Source organism: Genypterus blacodes, unplaced genomic scaffold, assembly GCF_046128005.1.
Source record: "Genypterus blacodes isolate CSIRO-AG114 ecotype Tasmania unplaced genomic scaffold, CSIRO-AGI_Gbla_v1 ptg000044l_1, whole genome shotgun sequence".
NCBI lineage: Eukaryota > Metazoa > Chordata > Actinopteri > Ophidiiformes > Ophidiidae > Genypterus > Genypterus blacodes.
Window position 1 is genome coordinate 565,543 of NW_027466857.1, and position 19,776 is coordinate 585,318.

Here is a 19,776-nt window from a genome sequence, read left to right on the forward strand (position 1 = left end):
ACAAACCATTAGCCTGGGGGTGATAGGCAGTAGTGCGGTGCAGCTGAACCCCCAAACCTTCAGCGACCGCGTTCCAGAGCTCCGAAGTAAACTGGGAGCCACGGTCAGAAGAGAGGTCTGACGGGGTCCCGAAACGTGCGACCCACGTGCCGATGAATGCTCGAGCCACATCCGCGGCTGCTGTCGAGGAGAGGGGAACGGCCTCAGGCCAGCGGGTCGTCCTGTCCACCATCGTAAAAAGGTAGGTGAAACCGTGGGACGGGGGCAGTGGACCCACAAGGTCAACGTTGACGTGGTCGAACCTTCTCTCCGGAACAGCAAAAGGCTCCAAAGGGGCTCGAGTATGTCGGTGCACCTTAGCCCGCTGACAGGCCACAAACGCGTCGACCCAGGTCTTCACGTCTTTCTTTAAACCCTGCCACACGAACTTCTGGGAAACCAACTTCACAGACGATTTCCTGCCGGGGTGTGACAACCCGTGCACCGCGTCAAACACCGGCCGGCGCCAGTTCGCAGGGACCAACGGCCGAGGATGGCCCGTGGATACGTCACAAAACAGCTTAATGTCCGAGCCACCGACTGTGACCTCTTCCAGGCGTAATCCCGTGTCCGAAAGCCTGAGGGTCTGGACCCCGTGGTCAGAGGCCTGGTCCTCGCTCATACGGAGAAAATCGAGGCCAAGCTGGACGGCGCCGACAACGGCTCTGGAGAGGCAATCCGCAACCACGTTGTCCTTTCCGGCGACATGTCGGATGTCCGTGGTGTACTCCGATATGAAGGAGAGCTGACGCTGCTGGCGGGCCGACCACGGCTCGGCCACCTTGGACATGCAGAACGTGAGCGGCTTATGGTCCACGAATGCCGTAAACTCTCGACCTTCCAGCAGGAACCTGAAATGGCGGACTGCCAACCAGAGGCCAAGGAGCTCTCTGTCAAACGCACTGTACTTGCGCTCCCTGGGGGTCAACTGGCGGCTGAAAAAGGCGAGTGGCTGCCAGGCGCCGTCGACCCATTGCTCGTGCACCGCTCCCACAGCATAATCAGACGCGTCCGTGGTGATAGCGATGGGGGCCTTGTGCGACGGGTGGGCCAGCATGGTGGCTTGGCTCAGGGCGGCTTTGGTGGCATCGAACGCGGCATCCCTCTCAGCCGTCCAGTCGATGGCCTGACCGGGGGACTTACCCTTAAGAGCCTCGTATAGCGGGCGCATAGTGTGGGCGGCCCGGCGGATGAACCGGTGATAAAAGGTCACCATCCCCAGAAACTCCCGGAGTGCACGAGCTGTGTGCGGTCTTGGAAAGGCGGACACGGCCTCCACCTTTGCAGGGAGGGGGGCAGCCCCCTCTTTGCTCACCAGATGTCCGAGGAATTGGATGGAGGGCAACCCGAACACGCACTTCGCAGGATTGATAATCAAGCCGTGCTGGTCGAGCCTTTTGAAGAGATCCCGGAGGTGTACTTGGTGCTCTCCCTCCGAGGAGCTGGCAACGAGAATATCGTCTAGGTAAACGAAAATGAACGGCATGTCTCTTAGCGCCGAATCCATCAACCGCTGGAAAGACTGTGCAGCGTTCATAAGTCCAAACGGCATCCGCAGGAACTCAAACAATCCGAACGGCGTGACCACCGCCGTTTTGGGGATGTCTGCAGGGTGCACCGGGACTTGGTGGTAGCCCCGCACCAGATCCACTTTGGAGAAAACCAGTTTGCCAGCCAGATGTGCGGAGAAATCCTGGATGTGGGGGACCGGGTAGCGGTCCGGTGTGGTAGCGTCGTTAAGGCGGCGGTAGTCTCCGCACGGACGACAACCGCCATCTGGTTTAGGGACGATGTGGAGAGGTGAGGCCCATGGGCTGTCAGAGCGGCGGATAATGCCCAGGCGCTCCATGTTGGCAAACTCTGACCTGGCGACTGCCAGCCTGACAGGATTGAGCCGCCGGGCCCTAGCGTAGACCGGGGGGCCCTTAGTGTCAATGTGGTGTTCAACCCCGTGCTTGATGGTAGTGGCGGAAAAGGTGGGCTTCGTCAGGCTGGGAAACTCACCAAGTAGGCGTTGATATCTGTCCCCCTCAGCAAGAGAGCTAGAGAGTCCGCCGTATGTTGCCTCACCGCGGACACAAGTAAGCGAGGAGAATGTCAATGCGTCTACCAAACGGCTGTTCTTGACGTCCACTAGTAGTCCGTGAGCGCACAGGAAATCCGCACCGAGGATGGGGAAGGAAATGTCGGCCGTGACAAAATCCCACGTAAACTGCCGGCCCTCGAGACACAGGTTCACAGTCTTTGTGCCGTAGGTGCGGATAGGGGTGTCGTTAGCAGACGTCAATGGGGGGCCGTAGCCTCCGCTGGCGGTGTCACTCCTCGTGGCCGGTAAAACGCTCCTGTTAGCTCCGGTGTCGCAGAGGAAGTTACGCCTGGAGAGGGTGTCCTTAATGAATAGTAGTCTGCTTGTTGCACCCACGCTCACGGCTACAACTGAACGTGGGCCCTGTCGTTTCCCGCCGGTCCATAGTTGCAAGGGGGCCGGCATCTCTTAGCTTTAGCGCCGAAACGCGCATGGAAGTAGCACATGCCTGAATTTGTGCGGCCGTCAGCAGTCACAGGGTCTCCTGTAGTTAGCATTCCTCTGCTGGGGGGCGTGTAGCTGCGCGTCGGGGCTAGCACCTCAGGGGCGAAACGCTGGGTAGCCAGGAAAAAGCGATCAGCCTCCTCGGCGAAAGCTCGTGGCTCCGTGATAGTTGTATTAGCTAAGGCTGTTTGCACGTGTGGCGGCATGTGCCGAAGGAACAGTTCCATGAACAGGAAATTTGGCTCTTCTTTACCTAGCAGGTTCAGCATCATCTCCATGTGCTCTGAGGGCTTACTGTCTCCGAGGCCATGAATAGCGAACAGGCGTCGGGCTCGTTCCGGCCGTGACAGCTCGAAGGTTTTGAGCAGGAGAGTCTTGAATGCTGCGTATTTCTCCAGGGCAGGAGGAGAAGTAATAAACCCCACTGTCCGGGCTGCTGTAGAGCTCCCCAGTGCGGAGACGACGTGGAAATAGCGTGTGTCGTCATCCGTTATTCCGCGGAGGGCGAATTGAGCTTCCGTCTGTGCAAACCATGCCGCCGCGGACGTCTCCCAAAACTCCGGCAATTTGAGAAAAACGGCCATGTTCAGTCCAGTCTCGGAAACTTCGTCGAGACTCACGTCAGGGTCACCAGTGTAGTGCCGAAGGACGGGAGTCGGAGGCGGCGTATTGAGTTTTAACGTACACTTTATCGACATGCGGATTCAATCGTCTCGTACCATCAATACAGCAAAACAACAACAACCCGCGGACCGGAAGTCCGTGCCCTTTTAACCACCGTGGGGAACACACCTACCCACACCATAGTCCGAGGGGGAATTATGTATAATCACCACAATATACATGAATTTGAGTGTAGTCATGTGTACACGGTGACTTGAACTGGGTCTGTCTCACCTATAAAGAGCCTCTGTGTGGCTGCTCTCCTCGTTTACGGCCATACCACTCTGAACATGCCCGATCTCGTCTGATCTCGGAAGCTAAGCAGCGTCGGGCCAGGTTAGTACTTGAATGGGAGACCGCCTGGGAATACCCGGTGCAGTAAGCATTTTGGCCCTCTGAGCAGCAGGCCTCACCTGGTCCTCCTCCCTCATGTTTCACTCCCTCTGTCAACACGCAATTTCCATCTGGAGAATAAAGTTGTATCTTATCTTATCTGAAATGTTAGTGTTCTTCTGATGAAGGCATCATGTAAATTGTGATATACATGAACTTGAGTGTAGTCATGTGTACACGGTGACTTGAACTGGGTCTGTCTCACCTATAAAGAGCCTCTGTGTGGCTGCTCTCCTATTTTACGGCCATACCACTCTGAACACGCCCGATCTCGTCTGATCTCAGAAGCTAAGCAGCGTTGGGCCAGGTTTGTACTTGGATGGGAGACCGCCTGGGAATACCCGGTGCCGTTAGCATTTTGGCCCTCTGAGCAGCAGGCCTCACCTGGTCCTCCTCCCTCATGTTTCACTCCCTCTGTAAACACGCAATTTCCCTCGGGAGAATAAAGTTGTATCTTATCTTATCTTATATGAAAGCATACATTCAGAAAATGAGTATGCACATGGTCATAATATGAGAAGATTGAATGCACATGAGAAGTGAAGTACACGAGCCACTGTGTGACAATGATGATGATGATGAGGATGAAAGTGAGCGTCAGAGATGTTAGTGGTCCCTCTGTATGTTCTATGTGATGATTATCAGTTTCATTAGGTAAGACTTCATTATCCAGAAATGTGTGTTTCTGATGAAGGCATCATGTAAATTGTGATATACATGAACTTGAGTGTAGTCATGTGTACACGGTGACTTGTACTGGGTCTGTCTCACCTATAAAGAGCCTCTGTGTGGCTGCTCTCCTCGTTTACGGCCATACCACTCTGAACACGCCCGATCTCGTCTGATCTCGGAAGCTAAGCAGCGTCGGGCCAGGTTAGTACTTGGATGGGAGACTGCCTGGGAATACCCGGTGCCGTTAGCATTTTGGCCCTCTGAGCAGCAGGCCTCACCTGGTCCTCCTCCCTCATGTTTCACTCCCTCTGTCAACACCCAATGTCCCTCGGGAGAATAAAGTTGTTTCTTATCTTATCTTATATGAAAGCATACATTCAGAAAATGAGTATTGTACATGGTCATAATATGAGGAGATTGAATGCACATGAGAAGTGAAGTACACGAGCCTCTGTGTGACGATGATGATTATGAAAGTGAGCGTCAGAGATGTTAGTGGTCCCTCTTTATGTTCTATGTGATGATTATCAGTTTCATTGGGTTATACTTCATTATCCAGAAATGTGTGTTTCTGATGAAGGCATCATGTAACTTGTGATTTACATGAACTTGAGTGTGTTCATGCGTACACAGCGTCTGATCTCAGAAGCTAAGCAGCGTCGGGCCAGGTTAGTACTTGGATGGGAGACCGCCTAGGAATACCCGGTGCCGTAAACATTTTGTCCCTCTGAGCAGCAGGCCTCACCTGGTCCTCCTCCCTCATGTTTCACTCCCTCTGTCAACACCCAATTACCCTCGGGAGAATAAAGTTGTATCTTATCTTATCTTATATGAAAGCATACATTCAGAAAATGAGTATTACACATGGGCATAATATGAGATGATTGAATGCACATGAGAAGTGAAGTACACGAGCCACTGTGTGACAATGATGATGATGATGAGGATGAAAGTGAGCGTCAGAGATGTTAGTGGTCCCTCTGTATGTTCTATGTGATGATTATCAGTTTCATTAGGTAAGACTTCATTATCCAGAAATGTGTGTTTCTGATGAAGGCATCATGTAAATTGTGATATACATGAACTTGAGTGTAGTCATGTGTACACGGTGACTTGAACTGGGTCTGTCTCACCTATAAAGAGCCTCTGTGTGGCTGCTTTCCTCGTTTACGGCCATACCACTCTGAACACGCCTGATCTCGTCTGATCTCGGAAGCTAAGCAGCGTCGGGCCAGGTTAGTACTTAGATGGGAGACCGCCTGGGAATACCCGGTGCCGTAAGCGTTTTGGCCCTCTGAGCAGCAGACCTCACCTGGTCCTCCTCCCTCATGTTTCACTCCATCTGTCAACACCCAATGTCCCTCGGGAGAATAAAGTTGTATCTTATCTTATCTTATATGAAAGCATACATTCTGAAAATGAGTATTGCACATGGGCATAATATGAGATGATTGAATGCACATGAGGAGTGAAGTACACGAGCCACTGTGTGACGATGATGATGATGATGATGATGATGATGATGATGATGAAAGTGAGCATCAGAGATGTTACTGGTCCCTCTTTATGTTCTATGTGATGATTATCAGTTTCATTAGGTAAGACTTCATTATCCAGAAATGTGTGTTTCTGATTAAGGCATCATGTAAATTGTGATATACATGAACTTGAGTGTAGTCATGTGTACACGGTGACTTGAACTGGGTCTGTCTCACCTATAAAGAGCCTCTGTGTGGCTGCTCTCCTCGTTTACGTCCATAACACTCTGAACACGCCCGATCTCGTCTGATCTCGGAAGCTAATCAGCGTCGGGCCAGGTAAGTACTTGGATGGGAGACCGCCTGGGAATACCTGGTGCCGTAAGCATTTTGGCCCTCTGAGCAGCAGGCCTCACCTGGTCCTCCTCCCTCATGTTTCACTCCCTCTGTCAACACGCAATTTCTCTCGGGAGAATAAAGTTGTATCTTATCTTTTCTGAAATGTTAGTGTTCTTCTGATGAAGGTGTTGCACACTTGAAGAAAGTAATACTCTCAACGGCGTGCTGGGAAAAGTTTTTCGTTTAATCCAAAGTTTCCACAATACAGCTCACTTCACCATTTACATCTCCCGCCTTCCGTTCTCAGTGGCTACTTCTTCTCTCTCTCACCGTTATGCAACTGCATTATATCCCAGTACTACAGCGCCACTTCTGGCCAAAACATGCAACAACATCGTAACAAAAGAAAATAAAAGGCCACAACTTAATGGAAAAGGGACCAAAGAAAAGACTAAATGGGGGGTATGTCACACTCTCCCCTGCTTAACTAAATGTCGTCCCGACATTTCCCGTCTCAGTTCATCCTGTTTAAGACAATTTGATCACTTCCAGGTTAGAGTCCATTATTCAAGACACATATCTAATGACAGATTTCACATCACACTTATCTCCCCTTAATGTCATGTGTTAAACAGAGGAAGTCATTGTGCACTATGACAACTATCTATTTACTCCGCTGTGTTCACGGGCAGCTTGTCTTGACTGGAATAGGCGTGATCTTTGACCTGTAGCGAAATCACATAGAATCTCACACTTCATATATTCTAATAACTCTTTTCTTCATATCATTTCGTTATAAGAGTCTCTTTACAGTTAGTCTTTTCAACCATACTCCTGTAAATACAATGTCTTACAACCACCATTTCCTCTTCAGTTATATTTGTGCGATTCTAAATGTGAGAACTGACTTTGTGTGGGCCTATATAAACTAAAAGTATTTTTTTTCTTTTAAACAACACATTAACATTTTCCATCCATCATATGACTTTGACATGAACTAACAAATTGTATTCATCTTAAAACTGGATGGCTTGAACTTACAACTTTAAAGTGCATCATATAATCTCATAACTTTAATTCAATTAACTGTGGGCTGCCCCAACCTATCATATGCGAGTGTTTTGGGTGCAGGTCTATTTCTGAAAGGATATCGTCTCGCAGGTGGTGAAGATGATGGATACTCTTCTCCCTCATTGCTTGCGGTCTCCAGCTCAGCCTCTTCTATATCCTCACTCAGGCCTGCTGTCACAGTCACTTCATTTTCCAGTCCAGTCCCGATCTGTTCTTCTTGCTCTCTGTCCGTGTCTGATGTCCACAGGGTCTGTTCTCCCATCACATCGTCTCCCTCAGGTGCTGGTGTTGCAGCCCGTGGCTGAAACTCTGTAGCCTCTGGTCTGAGGTTCCTTCTGGTTTGTGCTGCGGAGTCTCCTTGGGGCCATCTGGACATGCATCGCCAGTCATCCTCTTCAGAGTCAGATGAACACTCGGGTTCTGCATTCTGTTTTGTCGGTGTCTTTTTCTCTTTGTGTGGTCTCTCACCTCTTTTCTTTTCAGGCTTGTGTGACTCAACTGGCAGGAAGTCACACGGGAGCAGCAGATTTCGATGAAGCACTCTGGTGCGGCCCTGGCCATCCTCTGGTTGTACTTCATAAACTGGACTTTCTGGGTGTTTTCTCTTGACCACTACATGGACTTTGTCTTCCCAGAATGACCTGAGTTTTCCGGGTCCACCTCTTTCAGTCAAGTTCCTAATGAGAACTCTGCAGCCAGGATACAGCTCTGCACCTTGAACCTTCCGGTCATACAGGTTTTTCCCCCTCTCTCCGCTTGCCTTCGCAGCCTTGGAGGCTAACTGGTACGCCTCCTCCATCCTCTGTTTCCATTTCTTGGCATAGTCATCATGAGATGCACTGCCATCACTGTGGGGGATACTGAACATGATGTCAATAGGCAATCTGGGGTTACGACCAAAGAGCAGGTAATATGGTGCGTATCCAGTGGACTCATTGCGCGTGCAATTGTAGGCGTGTATTACTTTGGCAAGAGAATTCTTCCAATCTGCTTTAGCTTGGTCATCTAGGTTACGCAACATGGCCAGCAGGGTGCGGTTGAAGCGTTCCACTTGACCGTTTCCCTGGGGGTGGTACGGGGTGGTGCGAGAACCTTGGATGCCAGAGTATTTTTGGAGCTCTGCAAACAACTTATTCTCAAATTCTCTACCCTGATCATGGTGTAATTTCGTGGGGAAGCCGAATTTGAGGACAAAGTCACCGAATATCTTCTCAGCTGCAGTTCGAGCACTGTTGTTAGTACATGCATACGCCTGAGCGAATCGTGTAAAATGGTCCATGACCACCAGAATGTACTCATATCCTCCTTTACACTTCTCTAGGTGCATGAAGTCAATTGAGACCAGCTCAAAGGGGTATGTTGTCACAATACTGGTAAGTGGTGCTCTTACTGCTTTCTGTGGTCTTTTCCGTTTCACACAGCTACAGACCTTGTTGATGTGATGCTCAACGTCTCTCTGCATATGAGGCCAAAAGAAACGCTCACGGATCAGATGGAGTGTCCGTTCAACGCCCAAGTGTCCCATCTCTTCATGCAGCTCTCTCAGGATGAGGGGACGGAACTTTGGAGGCACAACCAGTTGTGTGCGTGTTGCTGTCTGTCGCCGGAGAACATCCTCAGCATCAATCACCAACTTCGCTTTCTCCCTTGCAAACACTGCCAACTCACTGTGAGTGTCTTTCACCCTCGGCCACTGCTGTTGTGCGACCTGCTGTTTCACCTGCTTCAGCAGTAGATCCTCGTCTTGAGCGGCTCTCAGTGCTTGAGGGGCGATCTGCTTTGCTGCGTTCATCCGCGGCTCACTGCTCAGCTCTGCGATGGCTGTGGTGATGGTCACTGGACACAGCAACGGCTCTCTCTCCACCTGGTGAACTGACAACCCTTTGGAGACACTGGCCAAGATCTCAGACTGTATCTTTTGTGAACAGGTTAGCATATACTTCTCTATGTCAAGGGGCATTCTCGATAGCCCGTCTGCGTCAGAGTTAGACTTCCCTGGCCTGTACTTAATTGAAGTCTGCCAATTCAGCCACCCATCTCAGCAACGTGGCATTCAATTTAGCTGTTGTCAGCACATATGTCAGAGGGTTATTATCTGTATATACTACAAACGATGGAGTGTAATACAAATAATCCCTAAACCTCTCGCATATAGCCCATTTCATTGCTAAAAACTCTAGCTTACCAGAATGTAGATGGTAATTCTTCTCTGGAGCAGAGAGTGTGCGGGAGCCATACGCAATGACCTTTAACCTTCCCTCCTGTTTTTGATAGAGCACCGCTCCAAGTCCATCCTGGGACGCATCACAATGCATAATGAACGGTTCTTCAAAGTTTGGGTAGCCCAGCACAGGAGGACTGGAGAGGTAATCTATCAGCTGACTGAGAACTGTACTGTGTTCTTCTGTCCACCTGATACGTTGATGTGAGGGTACCTGGCTTTGCTTTGTCTTTCTCACCCCAGCCTTCTGCTTCTTTGTGCCTTTAGGGGTCTCACTGCCTGGTATCTCAGCGCACAGCAGTGCATAGAGAGGCTTAGCTATGCGAGAGAAGTTTGGGATATAGGCTCGGTAGTATGAGATGAATCCTAGCACTTTCCGCACCTCACCCACTGTCGCTGGCTTCCTCTGCTTCATCTCTTGCACTGGGGCTACTTCTGCAGGATCCATTGTGTAGCCTTCCTTCGATACGATCTTTCCCAGAAATCTGACCTGGTTCTTAAAGAGCTCACATTTCTTTGCAGTCAATTTCACCCCGTGCTGTTGGTAGCGCTGAAGCACTTTTCTCACATCTTTCAGGTGATTATCAAATGTTTGGCTATGAACCAGATTATCGTCTAGATATGGCTCGCAAATTTCATCTCTGAGTCCAGATAGACACTCCTCCATGCTGCGCTGGAATTCGGAGGGTGCTGTAGACAAGCCAAAAGGGATTCGGATCCACTCATATAGGCCCCAGGGTGTTATAAAAGCTGTGAGTGGTCTACTACTTTCTTCCACGAACCCCTGATGGTAGGCCTTGCCTTGATCTAACACTGAAAACCATGCACTCCCATGTAAACTATCTAGCATATCTTGAATGCGGGGAATAGGGTGGCGATCTGGCAGAGACTTACGGTTGAGTTCTCTGTAGTCACAGCACAGACGGAGGTTCCCATCTTTTTTCCGCACACAGACAATGGGAGATGAGTAATGTGACCTAGATTTTTGGATCCAGCCCCTATTTAACAAGTCTTCTAAGTACTGTTTTACTTCTTTGTGAAGTGGCTTAGGCACAGACACATAGGTACGTCTTACCGGTGTTGTATCTGTGAGTCTGATTTTCAGTTGTAGGGAAGGGATGTATCCCACATCATCATCGTCTCTGGCGAACGCTCTGCATTCCTCCCTCAACATCTGCTTCACTTGTCGCTGCTGAGCAAGGGGGAGGTGAATCAGTGTGATTGGTGGGTCCCACCTTTCCTCGTCCACCGCTGTCCTTCCATCAGGCTCAGGCTCATCCTCCCTGCTGACCTCTGGACGTTCGACTGGAGAAGCTGGTCGGGGAGTGACTGGCTTGGCGTCCACTGGATAGACAGCTTTGACCAGTTGAACCTGCCCCAACACTGTGCGTGGGCTCAGGGTGACATCATGACAGGTGTTATTGGTGATGGGCAGTGCTATGCGAGAATATGTCCCTTCGCTAAGAGTCATCATGCTCTCTGACATTCTCAGGCCATCTGGCCAGGGGGCATGTTCATCAGGCAGAAAAAGGGCTTCTTGACTGGACAGTAGAGGACCTGTTCTCACAGCACATTTTATAGTTCTCACCTGACCTGCTGGGATCACTTCCTTCTGCCTACCCACTCTCACTAGGCCGTCACTGCACTCAGGGTCACTGTTTTGAATAATTTTCACTAACATTTCAGTCTTTTTACAGCTAAAAGAGAAAGCTGTGCTCACAGCCTGTGTTATTACTTCATGTGGACCCTCCACACCATTCTTTAACAACAGTTCAATTACATTGTAACCAACGATTGGCTCTTCTGCTGCTCCTTTCTCACCTGTCACGAGCATGGGCACCTGAAGCGTGAACTCTGGAGCATGTGATGGGTCTAGGTGGAACGTGACCTCCACCCAGCCTAGGAAAGGGATGTCGGTCTGGTTGACAGCTTTCCCCACAAAAGGACCAGGGCCGAGGAGTTCTTCAGTGCTCCGTACCTTCACCTCTGGGATGCAGTTCTTCCTCCGGGTCTCATTGATAAGGCAGACTTGCGATCCAGTGTCCCATAAGGCTTGAGTCTTCACCCCATCTAGGTAGCAACTCACCATGCACTTCTTTCCAATAAGTCTCAGCAGCTGTGAATGGTGACGAGGGGAGATGTGGCTAATATAAGCAGAACCTGCCAATCTTCCACCTGGGGAACACCTTTCTGCTCGCAGTCTCTCTTCTAATTGTACAATGCTTTCTCTAAGAATAGTAGGGGTGTTGAGTGACCTGCTATGCTGTTCTTGAGTGTCAGGGGAGGTACATTCTACAGTCTGTCCTTTGATATTAGCTGAATCAGTGTTGCCTCTTGAGTTCCTTTGGCCTCTGCATCCTCTTGAGAGGTGTCCACTCAGGCCACATTTGAAGCAGTGGTCACACTGTTCCTCTTCACCCCGGTCTTGACATCCTCTGCATGCCCTCTACCCTCTGTTTTGGAACTGGTGAGATGGTCGTGCTGAGTACTGAACATTCTTCCTCAGCTCAGCCACTTCCTCTCTCAGCTGTTTCACTGCATCCATCAGTTCAGTTTCTGAAGAGCTTTTTGGAGTTTTTATCTTCTGACTTTTAACACTGGCCTTGACTGAAGTGCTGTGTTCAGATGGCTGGTCATTGTCTGTTTCCCTGTCACTATACAGCTGGTAAGTAGTTGTTTCTGTTTTTAGCTCATTTATTCTGGCTGGCTTATTTGGGATACTTTTCTTCAATTTCTGCTGTGTCTCCCAATCAACAGCAGCAGCATCATTCATTTTCTCTATCAATATCTCGTCAGTCACTCCTAGATCATCTAGGTGAGGTTTCAGCTGCATTTTAACATTATCACTCAGTAGTCCTGTACTGACTGACCTAAGAAACTTCTTCTGAATGAGGTCTGGGCTATACTGTACATCTGAGCTGGCATCTTCTGCAGCCGCCAGTAGCCTCTCTTTGAGTTCAACTGCACGAAAAAGAAAATTCTGAGGGGATTCTTTTGCATCTTGAGTTATGTTAATGAGTCTGTGGAACATATCTGTAGTGTTGTTTTCTTTGAAATGGGCTTTAAGAATCGTCTTCAACTGCACGAGTGTCAAATTATTTTTGGCTTCCAGCATATCACGTAAACTGAGCCCTGGTGTAGCAGCTTTTACTACGGCTTCAACAATTTCTACATCACTGTGGCCTTTACGAGTCTATTTGGTACATGAGGTTAGTGTATGATAACTTGTCTTTCTGCCCCAATTCACCTATCTGGCCATTAATCCGAAACTCGCGTCTGATAACCACTTCAGGGGCTCTGGAGAATGGGAGTTCTGGCGGGCTAGCCGTCCTGTTCATTTTTTCCCGAAGCCGACTCATTTCCTCCTCGAGCATTTTGGTCGACGTCTGGAATGTCAACTGCATTTCAGCATACTGTTTTTGTAGCTTTTGTAGCTCCTCTTCATTTTTATCATACCTCTCTGGTTTGGGCGCGTTTTCTCTCAATCGCTTAGCTGTAGCTAACAACTCTTGCCCAAATGTCTCTGCTACATCTTGTTCCTCCACTTCAAAAGCATTCTCTACTGACTCATTAATTGCTCGGATCAACGTGTGTTTCTTCTCCTTGTCTGATGAAACTTTAGCTCGGATACACACTTCTTTAAGCTGTTCCACGTTGAGCCGACACAGTAGCTCCGTTAGCTGATCCTGTAACTGCTCCAGCTCCATTTTGCGTGTTCCAACGTTCGTTCTTTTTTTTTTTCTTCAGACTTCTTTTTTGTATCACGTTGAGTCCCTGTTCGGGCGCCAATTTTGTTGCACACTTGAAGAAAGTAATACTCTCAACGGCGTGCTGGGAAAAGTTTTTCGTTTAATCCAAAGTTTCCACAATACAGCTCACTTCACCATTTACATCTCCCGCCTTCCGTTCTCAGTGGCTACTTCTTCTCTCTCTCACCGTTATGCAACTGCATTATATCCCAGTACTACAGCGCCACTTCTGGCCAAAACATGCAACAACATCGTAACAAAAGAAAATAAAAGGCCACAACTTAATGGAAAAGGGACCAAAGAAAAGACTAAATGGGGGGTATGTCACAAAGGCATCATGTAAATTGTGATATACATGAACTTGAGTGTAGTCATGTGTACACGGTGACTTGAACTGGGTCTGTCTCACCTATAAAGAGCCTCTGTGTGGCTCCTCTCCTCGTTTACGGCCATACCACTCTGAACACGCCCGATCTCTTCTGATCTCAGAAGCTAAGCAGCGTCCGGCCAGGTTAGTACTTGGATGGGAGACAGCCTGGGAATACCAGGTGCCGTTAGCATTTTGGCCCTCTGAGCAGCAGGCCTCACCTGGTCCTCCTTCCTCATGTTTCACTCCCTCTGTAAACACGCAATTTCCCTCGGGAGAATAAAGTTGTATCTTATCTTATCTTATATGAAAGCATACATTCAGAAAATGAGTATTGCACATGGTCATAATATGAGAAGATTGAATGCACATGAGAAGTGAAGAACACGAGCCACTGTGTGACAATGATGATGATGAGGATGAAAGTGAGCGTCAGAGATGTAAGTGGTCCCTCTGTATGTTCTATGTGATGATTATCAGTTTCATTAGGTAAGACTTCATTATCCAGAAATGTGTGTTTCTGATGAAGGCATCATGTAAATTGTGATATACATGAACTTGAGTGTAGTCAAGTGTACACGGTGACTTGAACTGGGTCTGTCTCACCTATAAAGAGCCTCTTGGTGGCTGCTCTCCTCGTTTACGGCCATACCACTCTGAACACACCCGATCTCGTCTGATCTCGGAAGCTAAGCAGCGTCGGGCCAGGTGAGTACTTGGATGGGAGACCGCCTGGGAATACCCGGTGCAGTAAGCATTTTGGCCCTCTGAGCAGCAGGCCTCACCTGGTCCTCCTCCCTCATCTTTCACTCCCTCTGTGAACACGCAATTTCCCTCGGGAGAATAAAGTTGTATCTTATCTTATCTGAAATGTTAGTGTTCTTCTGATGAAGGCATCATGTAAATTGTGATATACATGAACTTGAGTGTAGTCATGTGTACACGGTGACTTGAACTGGGTCTGTCTCACCTATAAAGAGCCTCTGTGTGGCTGTTCTCCTCGTTTACGGCCATACCACTCTGAACACGCCTGATCTCGTCTGATCTCGTAAGCTAAGCAGCGTCGGGCCAGGTTAGTACTTGGATGGGAGACCGCCTGGGAATACCCGGTGCCGTAAGCATTTTGGCCCTCTGAGCAGCAGGCCTCACCTGGTCCTCCTCCCTCGTGTTTCACTCCCTCTGTCAACACCCAATGTCCCTCGGGAGAATAAAGTTGTATCTTATCTTATCTTATATGAAAGCATACATTCAGAAAATGAGTATTGCACATGGGCATAATATGAGATGATTGAATGCACATGAGGAGTGAAGTACACGAGCCACTGTGTGACGATGATGATGATGATGATGATGATGATAATGATGATGAAAGTGAGCGTCAGAGATGTTAGTGGTCCCTCTTTATGTTCTATGTGATGATTATCAGTTTCATTAGGTAAGACTTCATTTTCCAGAAATGTGTGTTTCTGATGAAGGCATCATGTAAATTGTGATATACATGAACTTGAGTGTAGTCATGTGTACACGGTGACTTGAACTGGGTCTGTCTCACCTATAAAGAGCCTCTGTGTGGCTGCTCTCCTCGTTTACGGCTATACCACTCTGAACACGCCCGATCTCGTCTGATCTCGGAAGCTAATCAGCGTCGGGCCAGGTTAGTACTTGGTTGGGAGACCACATGGGAATACCCGGTGCCGTAAGCATTTTGGCCCTCTGAGCAGCAGGCCTCACCTGGTCCTCCTCCCTCATGTTTCACTCCCTCTGTCAACACGCAATTTCCATCTGGAGAATAAAGTTGTATCTTATCTTATCTGAAATGTTAGTGTTCTTCTGATGAAGGCATCATGTAAATTGTGATATACATGAACTTGAGTGTAGTCATGTGTACACGGTGACTTGAACTGGGTCTGTCTCACCTATAAAGAGCCTCTGTGTGGCTGCTCTCCTCGTTTACGGCCATACCACTCTGAACACGCCCGATCTCTTCTGATCTCAGAAGCTAAGCAGCGTGGGGCCAGGTTAGTACTTGGATGGGAGACCGCCTGGGAATACCCGGTGCCGTTAGCATTTTGGCCCTCTGAGCAGCAGGCCTCACCTGGTCCTCCTTCCTCATGTTTCACTCACTCTGTGAACACGCAAGTTCCCTCGGGAGAATAAAGTTGTATCTTATCTTATCTTATATGAAAGCATACATTCAGAAAATGAGTATTGCACATGGGCATAATATGAGAAGATTGAATGCACATGAGAGGTGAAGTACACAAGCCACTGTGTGACGATGATGATGATGATGATGAAAGTGAGCGTCAGAGATGTTAGTGGTCCCTCTGTATGTTCTATGTGATGATTATCAGTTTCATTAGGTAAGACTTCATTATCCAGAAATGTGTGTTTCTGATGAAGGCATGATGTAAATTATGATATACATGAACTTGAGTGTAGTCATGTGTACACGGTGACTTGAACTGGGTCTGTCTCACCTATGAAGAGCCTCTGTGTGGCTGCTCTCCTCGTTTACGGCCATACCACTCTGAACACGCCCGATCTCGTCTGATCTTGGAAGATAAGCAGTGTCAGGCCAGGTTAGTACTTGGATGGGAGACCGCCTGGGACTACCCGGTGCCGTAAGCATTTTGGCCCTCTGAGCAGCAGGCCTCACCTGGTCTTCCTCCCTCATGTTTCACTCCCTCTGTCAACACGCAATTTCCCTCGGGAGAATAAAGTTGTATCTTATCTTATCTGAAATGTTAGTGTTCTTCTGATGAAGGCATCATGTAAATTGTGATATACATGAACTTGAGTGTAGTCATGTGTACACGGTGACTTGAACTTGGTCTGTCTCACCTATAAAGAGCCTCTGGTGGCTGCTCTCCTATTTTACGGCCATACCACTCTGAACACGCCCGATCTCGTCTGATCTCGGAAGCTAAGCAGCGTCGGGCCAGGTTAGTACTTGGATGGGAGACCGTCTGGGAATACCCGGTGCCGTAAGCATTTTGGCCCTCTGAGCAGCAGGCCTCACCTGGTCCTCCTCCCTCATGTTTCACTCCCTCTGTCAACACCCAATGTCCCTCGGGAGAATAAAGTTGTATCTCATCTTATCTTATATGAAAGCATACATTCAGAAAATGAGTATTGCACATGGGCATAATATGAGATGATTGAATGCACATGAGGAGTGAAGTACACGAGCCACTGTGTGACGATGATGATGATGATGATGATGATGATGATGATGAAAGTGAGCGTCAGAGATGTTAGTGGTCCCTCTTTATGTTCTATGTGATGATTATCAGTTTCATTAGGTAAGACTTCATTATCCAGAAATGTGTGTTTCTGATGAAGGCATCATGTAAATTGTGATATACATGAACTTGAGTGTAGTCATGTGTACACGGTGACATGAACTGGGTCTGTCTCACCTATAAAGAGCCTCTGTGTGGCTGCTCTCCTCGTTTACGTCCATAACACTCTGAACACGCCCGATCTCGTCTGATCTCGGAAGCTAATCAGCGTCGGGCCAGGTTAGTACTTGGATGGGAGACCGCCTGGGAATACCCGGTGCCGTTAGCATTTTGGCCCTCTGAGCAGCAGGCCTCACCTGGTCCTCCTCCCTCATGTTTCACTCACTCTGTGAACACGCAAGTTCCCTCGGGAGAATAAAGTTGTATCTTATCTTATCTTATATGAAAGCATACATTCAGAAAATGAGTATTGCACATGGGCATAATATGAGAAGATTGAATGCACATGAGAAGTGAAGTACACGAGCCACTTTGTGACGATGATGATGATGATGATGAAAGTGAGCGTCAGAGATGTAAGTGGTCCCTCTGTATCTTCTATGTGATGATTATCAGTTTCATAAGGTAAGACTTCATTATCCAGAAATGTGTGTTTCTGATGAAGGCATCATGTAAATTGTGATATACATGAACTTGAGTGTAGTCATGGGTACACGGTGACTTGAACTGGGTCTGTCTCACCTATAAAGAGCCTCTGTGTGGCTGCTCTCCTCGTTTACGGCCATACCACTCTGAACACGCCCGATCTCGTCTGATCTCGGAAGCTAATCAGGGTCGGGCCAGGTTAGTACTTGGATGGGAGACCGCCTGGGAATACCCGGTGCCGTAAGCATTTTGGCCCTCTGAGCAGCAGGCCTCACCTGGTCCTCCTCCCTCATGTTTCACTCCCATGTCAACACCCAATGTCCCTCGGGAGAATAAAGTTGTATCTTATCTTATCTTATATGAAAGCATACATTCAGAAAATGAGTATTGCACATGGGCATAATATGAGATGATTGAATGCACATGAGAATTGAAGTACACGAGCCACTGTGTGACGATGATGATTATAATGATGATGATGATGATGACAGTGAGCGTCAGAGATGTTAGTGGTCCCTCTTTATCTTCTATGTGATGATTATCAGTTTCATTAGGCAAGACTTCATTATCCAGAAATGTGTGTTTCTGATGAAGGCATCATGTAAATTGTGATATACATGAACTTGAGTGTAGTCATGTGTACACGGTGACTTGAACTGGGTCTGTCTCACCTATAAAGAGCCTTTGTGTGGCTGCTCTCCTCGTTTACGGCCATACCACTCTGAACACGCCCGATCTCGTCTGATCTCGGAAGCTAAGCAGCGTCGGGCCAGGTTAGTACTTGGATGGGAGACCGCCTGGGAATACCCGGTGCCGTAAGCATTTTGGCCCTCTGAGCAGCAGGCCTCACCTGGTCCTCCTCCCTCATGTTTCACTTCCTCTGTCAACACGCAATTTCCCTCGGGAGAATAAAGTTGTATCTTATCTTATCTGAAATGTTAGTGTTCTTCTGATGAAGGCATCATGTAAATTGTGATATACATGAACTTGAGTGTAGTCATGTGTACACGGTCACTTGAACTTGATCTGTCTCACCTATAAAGAGCCTCTGTGTGGCTGCTCTCCTGTTTTACGGCCATACCACTCTGAACACGCCCGATCTCGTCTGATCTCAGAAGCTAAGCAGCGTTGGGCCATGTTTGTACTTGGATGGGAGACCGCCTGGGAATACCCGGTGCCGTTAGCATTTTGGCCCTCTGAGCAGCAGGCCTCACCTGGTCCTCCTCCCTCATGTTTCACTCCCTCTGTAAACACGCAATTTCCCTCGGGAGAATAAAGTTGTATCTTATCTTATCTTATTTGAAAGCATACATTCAGAAAATGAGTATTGCACATGGTCATAATATGAGAAGATTGAATGCACATGAGAAGTGAAGTACACGAGCCACTGTGTGACGATGATGATGATGACGATGATGATGATGATGATGAAAGTGAGCGCCAGAGATGTTAGTGGTCCCTCTTTATGTTCTATATGATGATTATCAGTTTCATTAGGTAAGACTTCATTATCCAGAAATGTGTGTTTCTGATGAAGGCATCATGTAAATTGTGATATACATGAACTTGAGTGTAGTCATGTGTACACGGTGACTTGAACTGGGTCTGTCTCACCTATGAAGAGCCTCTGTGTGGCTGCTCTCCTCGTTTACGGCCATACCACTCTGAACACGCCCGATCTCGTCTGATCTCAGAAGCTAAGCATCGTCAGGCCAGGTTAGTACTTGGATGGGAGACCGCCTGGGAATACCCGGTGCCGTAAGCATTTTGGCCCTCTGAGCAGCAGGCCTCACCTGGTCTTCCTCCCTCATGTTTCACTCCCTCTGTCAACACGCAATTTCCCTCGGGAGAATAAAGTTGTATCTTATCTTATCATATATGAAAGCATACATTCAGAAAATGAGTATTGCACATGGTCATAATATGAGAAGATTGAATGCACATGAGAAGTGAAGTACACGAGCCACTGTGTGACGATGATGATGATGAAAGTGAGCGTCAGAGATGTAAGTGGTCCCTCTGTATGTTCTATGTGATGATTATCAGTTTCATTAGGTAAGACTTCATTATCCAGAAATTTGTGTTTCTGATGAAGGCATCATGTAAATTGTGATATACATGAACTTGAGTGTAGTCATGCGTACACGGTGACTTGAACTGGGTCTGTCTCACCTATAAAGAGCCTCTGTGTGGCTGCTCTCATCGTTTACGGCCATACCACTCTGAACACGCCTGATCTCGTCTGATCTCGGAAGCTAAGCAGCGTCGGGCCAGGTTAGTACTTGGATGGAAGACCGCCTAGGAATACCCGGTGCTGTAAGCATTTTGGCCCTGTCAGCAGCAGGCCTCACCTGGTCCTCCTCC

At 48.2% G+C, this 19,776-nt stretch overlaps 15 non-coding genes and 3 pseudogenes across 15 annotated transcripts; all 18 read left to right on the top strand.

Annotated features, from left to right (window-relative positions):
* The first annotated feature begins 3,498 nt into the window (after positions 1 to 3,498).
* On the top strand, positions 3,499 to 3,617 carry LOC142999795 (5S ribosomal RNA). The gene has a single exon (XR_012963466.1). It is a non-coding gene; the product is annotated as a 5S ribosomal RNA (ribosomal RNA).
* Positions 3,618 to 3,862: 245 nt separating this feature from the next.
* LOC142999862 (5S ribosomal RNA) lies at positions 3,863 to 3,981 on the top strand. Its single transcript, XR_012963533.1, has one exon. It is a non-coding gene; the product is annotated as a 5S ribosomal RNA (ribosomal RNA).
* A 447-nt stretch (positions 3,982 to 4,428) lies between these two features.
* On the top strand, positions 4,429 to 4,547 carry LOC142999727 (5S ribosomal RNA). Its single transcript, XR_012963401.1, has one exon. It is a non-coding gene; the product is annotated as a 5S ribosomal RNA (ribosomal RNA).
* Positions 4,548 to 5,462: 915 nt separating this feature from the next.
* On the top strand, positions 5,463 to 5,581 carry LOC142999686 (5S ribosomal RNA). Its single transcript, XR_012963362.1, has one exon. It is a non-coding gene; the product is annotated as a 5S ribosomal RNA (ribosomal RNA).
* Positions 5,582 to 6,044: 463 nt separating this feature from the next.
* On the top strand, positions 6,045 to 6,163 carry LOC142999884 (5S ribosomal RNA). The gene has a single exon (XR_012963554.1). It is a non-coding gene; the product is annotated as a 5S ribosomal RNA (ribosomal RNA).
* Positions 6,164 to 13,596: 7,433 nt separating this feature from the next.
* On the top strand, positions 13,597 to 13,715 carry LOC142999956 (5S ribosomal RNA; annotated as a pseudogene).
* Positions 13,716 to 14,160: 445 nt separating this feature from the next.
* Positions 14,161 to 14,279, top strand: LOC142999716 (5S ribosomal RNA). Its single transcript, XR_012963390.1, has one exon. It is a non-coding gene; the product is annotated as a 5S ribosomal RNA (ribosomal RNA).
* Positions 14,280 to 14,524: 245 nt separating this feature from the next.
* Positions 14,525 to 14,643, top strand: LOC142999771 (5S ribosomal RNA). The gene has a single exon (XR_012963443.1). It is a non-coding gene; the product is annotated as a 5S ribosomal RNA (ribosomal RNA).
* Positions 14,644 to 15,106: 463 nt separating this feature from the next.
* On the top strand, positions 15,107 to 15,225 carry LOC142999762 (5S ribosomal RNA). Its single transcript, XR_012963435.1, has one exon. It is a non-coding gene; the product is annotated as a 5S ribosomal RNA (ribosomal RNA).
* Positions 15,226 to 15,470: 245 nt separating this feature from the next.
* On the top strand, positions 15,471 to 15,589 carry LOC142999826 (5S ribosomal RNA). Its single transcript, XR_012963497.1, has one exon. It is a non-coding gene; the product is annotated as a 5S ribosomal RNA (ribosomal RNA).
* Positions 15,590 to 16,034: 445 nt separating this feature from the next.
* LOC142999883 (5S ribosomal RNA) lies at positions 16,035 to 16,153 on the top strand. Its single transcript, XR_012963553.1, has one exon. It is a non-coding gene; the product is annotated as a 5S ribosomal RNA (ribosomal RNA).
* A 244-nt stretch (positions 16,154 to 16,397) lies between these two features.
* On the top strand, positions 16,398 to 16,516 carry LOC142999676 (5S ribosomal RNA). The gene has a single exon (XR_012963353.1). It is a non-coding gene; the product is annotated as a 5S ribosomal RNA (ribosomal RNA).
* A 460-nt stretch (positions 16,517 to 16,976) lies between these two features.
* LOC142999914 (5S ribosomal RNA) lies at positions 16,977 to 17,095 on the top strand (annotated as a pseudogene).
* A 445-nt stretch (positions 17,096 to 17,540) lies between these two features.
* Positions 17,541 to 17,659, top strand: LOC142999733 (5S ribosomal RNA). The gene has a single exon (XR_012963407.1). It is a non-coding gene; the product is annotated as a 5S ribosomal RNA (ribosomal RNA).
* Positions 17,660 to 18,115: 456 nt separating this feature from the next.
* Positions 18,116 to 18,234, top strand: LOC142999687 (5S ribosomal RNA). The gene has a single exon (XR_012963363.1). It is a non-coding gene; the product is annotated as a 5S ribosomal RNA (ribosomal RNA).
* A 245-nt stretch (positions 18,235 to 18,479) lies between these two features.
* LOC142999925 (5S ribosomal RNA) lies at positions 18,480 to 18,598 on the top strand (annotated as a pseudogene).
* Positions 18,599 to 19,058: 460 nt separating this feature from the next.
* Positions 19,059 to 19,177, top strand: LOC142999879 (5S ribosomal RNA). The gene has a single exon (XR_012963549.1). It is a non-coding gene; the product is annotated as a 5S ribosomal RNA (ribosomal RNA).
* A 439-nt stretch (positions 19,178 to 19,616) lies between these two features.
* On the top strand, positions 19,617 to 19,735 carry LOC142999793 (5S ribosomal RNA). The gene has a single exon (XR_012963464.1). It is a non-coding gene; the product is annotated as a 5S ribosomal RNA (ribosomal RNA).
* Positions 19,736 to 19,776: the final 41 nt, after the last annotated feature.